This window comes from Acyrthosiphon pisum, chromosome A1, assembly GCF_005508785.2.
Source record: "Acyrthosiphon pisum isolate AL4f chromosome A1, pea_aphid_22Mar2018_4r6ur, whole genome shotgun sequence".
NCBI lineage: Eukaryota > Metazoa > Arthropoda > Insecta > Hemiptera > Aphididae > Acyrthosiphon > Acyrthosiphon pisum.
In genome coordinates, this window is record NC_042494.1 from 104,855,634 (window position 1) to 104,861,989 (window position 6,356).

A 6,356-nucleotide genomic window follows, 5' to 3' on the forward strand; every position below is an offset into this window, starting at 1 on the left:
GACAAAATCGTAAGTGAGTATAAAAACAATTTCGGGTAAACAGTCACCGAAAATACAAACATTGCCCGGACGACGGGTACGACGTCGTTTATTGCTAGCCAGTGCAAGTACAACCGCGTCCGGCTTATTTTCCAAAACATTATTATTATCGATACGTAGGGGAGACTGACTTAATATGACATACCACTTTTTAATTTAAAAAAAAATTGAAGAAATAATGTTAGTTAACACATGGAACTTGAGCAGCATATTTGTATTTACATTATACACATATTTCTGAAGTCTAATTGTACATTTAATGCAAACAAATAATTTTAATTCACTTTTTTTTAAATGTACCTGCTATGTCATTTGTAAAAGCAACCATTGTATAAAGGCAATAGAAATAAATTATAAAATGTTTGCAATTTAATAGTTTAATCAATTTATTTTATTATAAATAGCAACACTTTAGAAATATATTTTAATATAATTAATATAATAATATAAATATGAAAATAATATAATAATAAACACTGCTATGTCATTTTGACTGATATCATACAAGTTTTTTTCAAAGTTTTTATGGCCAAAGTATTATAATAAGCTTATTTATAAAATAATTTTAGTATTGCTTACTTTTTTATGTTCAACTTCAAAGAAAAAAAATTGAAGGAACATAAAGTTTTATATTTTAAAATTAATTTTTAAAAATGATTTAAAAAAAAAGTTGTTAAGACAAAAAACACATTTCTGTTATCAAATTCTCTGATAAGGTCAAAACCTGTGGTCACTGTATATAATTGTATGTAGGAGGTTATTATATAGTGCGGATTCGGTTCGTAAATATTAATAATTCTAATCAAAACATCAATGTGTCATATTACTCTAATATGTCATATTAAGCCAGTCTCCCCTACTTATGCCTACTACGGGTAGGTACCTATAATATTATATTATTTGCACGAGTGTTTCTATAAATAATTATCTAATTAATTTAATAATAATCTATTTATAATAAATTTATAATAACTAATAACTCATGAACCACGTGGAATTCCTGTTTATACTAAAGGAACGAGGAATTGAACGGATTCCTATATAAAAGGAATTTTAACAACACTGGATTTTGAACAGTGTATACATAATTACATATAATTAATAATTTATAAATGATAAACATATAACTATTATCGGGAATAATATTAATAGTTTTAGTTTTATGTTCGTGTTTAGCACGATAATACGTAGACAATAGATATCAATTTCGATTTAGTAGTTTGGGCTTACTTAGTATAGGAAAATACATGTGGAATCGGTCTTAAATAATTTTGCAAAACTCAAAGAAGAATTAATTTAATTTTGTAAATATTGATTAAAATAAAATTTTGCGTACATTCATTATTTTATATGATTGTGGTTTTTTTAATTTAATTAAGCTTTTATCTTGCAACATTACAGCTGTTAGTGATAATAACTAAAAATAATAATTCAATGATTATTTTTATAATTTAAAGGTATGGGGACAAAGCCTCAACTTATAATTTTTAGTTAAAAAATGGTAGTGATGAAGCCCCCCTCCTCCCCCCCCCCATTGAAATTCCCTATTTCCGCCTAATTTGACATTTTCATTAAAATTTATTCATATTATCATGCCCTTACAAAATGTCATTTTCAAAATATATTAGCATTTTTATGGTATTTCTGAATATTTGTAATTTTAACGATTTAAATTATTTTATGTATAGTATAATTTTTGCTTCAAGGATGAAAAGTGAAAATTTAATACAATATTGTACACCATATAATGTACAGCATACACCATATAAGTGGTTATTATAGCAATTTAAAATTCAGTTTTTTTTTAAAATCCTTATAGAAGTTCAAATGTTGACGAAATTCATCAAAATCACTAAAACTAAACATTATTTTGTTGTTTAAAATAGCTAGGGTTATTTAATTGAATACAAATTTTATTATAAGCCACCAATGTGTCGTTTAATCAATTTAGTTGATCGTCCATTTGACCGCCTTCTCCGGCCTGTGACGATCACAATGTCACCACCATTAATACACATTAATATATCGGATACACCAACTAAAATTGTAACCACGGTCCCCTATGCTGGGATGGCAACAGAGAATATCCTTCCACAGCCTTCCAAAGTTGAACCTACCCTCGCCGATCTTATCGCTGTTATGAATTACCATGCCAGCAATCATGCACAATGGTTTGACGGTTTGGAAAATCAGCTTAGTGGTTTTACCAAACGGCAAAATGCAGTTGAGTTGCGAGTGGATAAAACTGAGAAAAATATTGCCATTCTTCACCGCAACTTGGTCGATTAGCGAACTACATTCATTAAAAGCGACGATAATGTAGCGAAGATCCACGCTGACGTTGAATCTCTTAAGGAAACTATGAAACAGATACAATCGGATTTAAAGGTACTTTCAACCAACTCTACATCTCAAGCGTAATCATTCCAGCCGATATACAATTCGACAGAGGCTCATATCAAAGACTTGACAATTACTAAATCCGTCTAGTCGGTCGTATGTGTCTGCGTCATTTAGTCAATCGGAACGTTTTACTAATGTTGTGTCCGAGTTCACTGGCCATCGTCAGGATGTGCACCCAGAGAAGTTCTTAAACCAGCTGGACCAATATTTCTTGTTCGCACGACGATCAACGTGTTGAACTGTTTCAACGGTGGTTGGAGAAGTTCCTGAGTACGGTTGGATTCACTTATGCCTGTTCCAACCACCTATGAAGAGGTGAAGAAGTTGTTCCGTCAGCAGTTTTGGTCTGCGGCCACACAAATAAAAATTCAGAATGACATTTTCCAACCCTGTCAATACCGTTCACCAGTGGGGATCAACACTCATGCTATGACCTGGATTGCTAAAGCTAAAAACTTATGTCCACCCATCGACCAATTTGATCTTCTTGGCACAATCATACAACATTAGCGTCTACTTTGAGGATGGTCATCAGTGGTCTGGGCCCCCAAATTGTTGGCCTTATTGTCAGTATTGACAGAGATTGAGGAATCCACGTCCTTCTGCGAAGCCCCAGGTCCCCACCAATCAGACCACGGGCCAACTCAACCAACACGGAATCATGACCAGCCACCACGAGATTCTCACGAACGGAGAGAATATCAACCACGTAATAATATTTGCAAAAACTACCAGAACGGTCCGAATCGAGGTTCCCAAAATTATCATCGTCCTCCGGCTCAAAACGAAGAACCGATTCATCAACTGAACGCTTCGGAAAACGGACCACAGTCTCACCAGTGAATACGACACCTGGCGAGACTGGGCTGTCATCCGATTGCTACCGACCGATCACCACCTAAAATTAATTCCAAGGACACGTTCTACACCGTACAGAAATTCCCGTCAAAGTGTGTGGTGTGTCTGGTTCTGCTTTGCTCGATTCTGGAGCATCCGTTTCGGCCATATACAAAGAATTTTTTTCCACCATCAAGAATCGGTCTCTTATCTTTAAGCTTTTGTCGGAACAAGTGCACTTTACACCCCATACAAATTTTTCGATTTTTTTTTTTTTTTTTTGGAACTTTCTCTTTCTCATATTAACTATTTAAAAACAATGGTGCTATCAGAATTTGTCGGTCGGACTTAGTTTCGATGTTATGGCCTAAACAAGTTCTCTGTTATGCGATTTTTACGCATTCTCGCATCACTATAGTTCACTGTGCATTTTAAGAATATTGATATTTTTTTTTTGAAACTTATGTACTACAACGATTGTGCAATCAACATGTGATAGCCGGACTTCATTTTGAAGTTATAAACAAAGGCAGTTTTCGAATTCTGCGTTTTTAATTTTTTTGCATTCACTCAACATTCTTATACTCTATTCAGAATTTCAGAATAAGAATTCCCACTCGCTTGACGAAAACTCGTCTTGTTTGCGCAGTTCTGTTGTCACCAGTTGGCGCTGATGTATACGTAGTGAATAATAATATCGCACCGTTTTCATGAAGAATTGTATACGACGCGTAGGCATTGAGTTTGGTGCAGAACAATAAGGTAAAAGTACAAGAAACATGGTAAAGATAAAAAATATACATTATAACTAGGGCCCGGATTTTTATGCAAACATTTTTGTTAAATATGCACATATATATGCACTCAACAATTCAAAAATATGCAAATAATATGCAAAAAAAATTATTGTTTAAAAAATTAAAAAATATAGTATTAAGTGAAAAAAAATACAATTTAAATATTATTTTTTAAAATGTGTATAAAGCATAAAAATGTGTATTAATTAATAATTATTGAATGAGTACCAACATTATGTAACAAAATGTGCTTTTAAATTATCAAATTGAAAACTTCTATACGATACATCACCTTGTATTTCGAAAAACTTCATTCACGTCTGCTGACACAATGGGTCCGTATTTGAAACAAGAAATATCTTCTGGTGACAACGAGTTAAAAATTAAAATTAAGTTAAAACGTTAAGTTAATTTTAATTAAGTTAATTAACTCGTTACTTTTTTTTCAAATTAACTTTTAACTTAATAAGTTACTTTTTTCAAGATTAACGTGTTAACTTAAAGTTAATTTTATTCCAAAAATATCTAAATTAAGTTAATTTTCGTCCGAAGAATAACGCAAATTTTTTAATGTGTTTTTACTTTGATGTATCATTTTAAATTTACCCAGTAATTTTCTTGGACGTAAAGAAAAACTATCTAATAAACCATATAATATGACTGGATTTTTTTTTTTTGCAAATTAGCAAATTTTAACTTTACACTAAGTTAATTTACTAAGTAAATGTAACTCAACCGAAATATGCAATTATTATGCATTTTGATGCAAATATGCAAAAATATGCAAAAAAAAAATTAATAGTAGAATCTACGTTTTACGAAACATCATGATATTTAATCAGAATTATTATACGTCAAATCTAGAAGAATATGCATTTGCATAAAAATCCAGGTCCTAATTATAACATAAATCATAATAGGTAATAATTATTACGATCTTGTTATTATGATCATCATGTATGCACGGCGGCGGCTGTAGATAGCGACGGGTGACGGTAGCTTTCGACAACTGGCGACCAATCAAAGCGCAGCCGACACTCGCCAGGGGGGTCTGACGGCTGCCAGTGGCTCAATTGCGTGCGCTAAAGTGGGAATTGTGATAATTGTCTTTATGCTATACTAATCTATTATAACCCAAGTATAAACCCCCGGGATTAAATTGTTGGCAGACGGATGGCCTAACAAATAAACTTAACCTTGCCAGTAAAAGTAACATAAGTCAAATGTTTCCAGTCGCCTATCGGCTCCGATCGCCAGACTCGATGGTCACTTAGAATAATAAAAGTATATGTAGCTCGCTAAAGCCCTGGAGTAGTTTCCTACAAACACGCATCCGTGATTGCTCGGTCACACTTGCGTGATGCGTGATACAGGTGTTTTGTTACACTATGCATGATTACATGTGCGCGGTTTGGACTTTTTTTTCGTCAGTTGGTGTTTAGGGTTAGGTTACATTTGCTTTGCATACCAACTATTAGCTCTCCACGTACCACAGGCTGAGATAATAATATTTTTTTTCTTCATGAATTTTCGGGACAAGTATTAAGCACGATATCTTAAATCGTGGTATTAAGCATGACAAATTAGATAGGTATCATCACAGTTGTACAAGGGCGCCCATATGGGGGGGGGGCAAGGGAGGGGCATGTCCCCCCCTGGAAAATGCCGAAAATCTTGGAAAATTGTTCATTGTGATTAGAATCTATTTTTTTAGATAGAATTTAAAAATTTAATTTAATATATGAAAATCTATATTTTGTTTATGGCAATATGGCATTTTGGTTTATTTACCTACTTTGGCAAATCAGGTTATCACCTATAAATAACCACACGTTTTTTCCACTATAATATTTTATTTATGATAACAGATTTGTGTATTGTTATATAAATTTATATATGATAAATAAATACGGAAACGGAATAGTTATTTTTATGCAAGAACATTGTCGGGTTATTGGTACTCACTACTCAGTACGGCAGTTGCCACTTGCCAGCATAGATAAAAGAATACTGGTCGCCAGTCGGGCAGTACCTAATACCCAACGTGTGTCATTGTTCAGTGTTATTGTAGAATAATATAATGTTAAATTATCTTACGATCAAAATAAATAATGTTCATTAAATATTATTAATTTATTATAAATAAAGGTATTATTTATAAGTATTCTTAGTATTCATCAATTTCGTGTTGTACGTATCGATTTTAATATTACTATCGTAGTATCGAGTGTTAAATTTATAATATGAGTACTATTAATAAATTGAAAAAGTATTGTATTT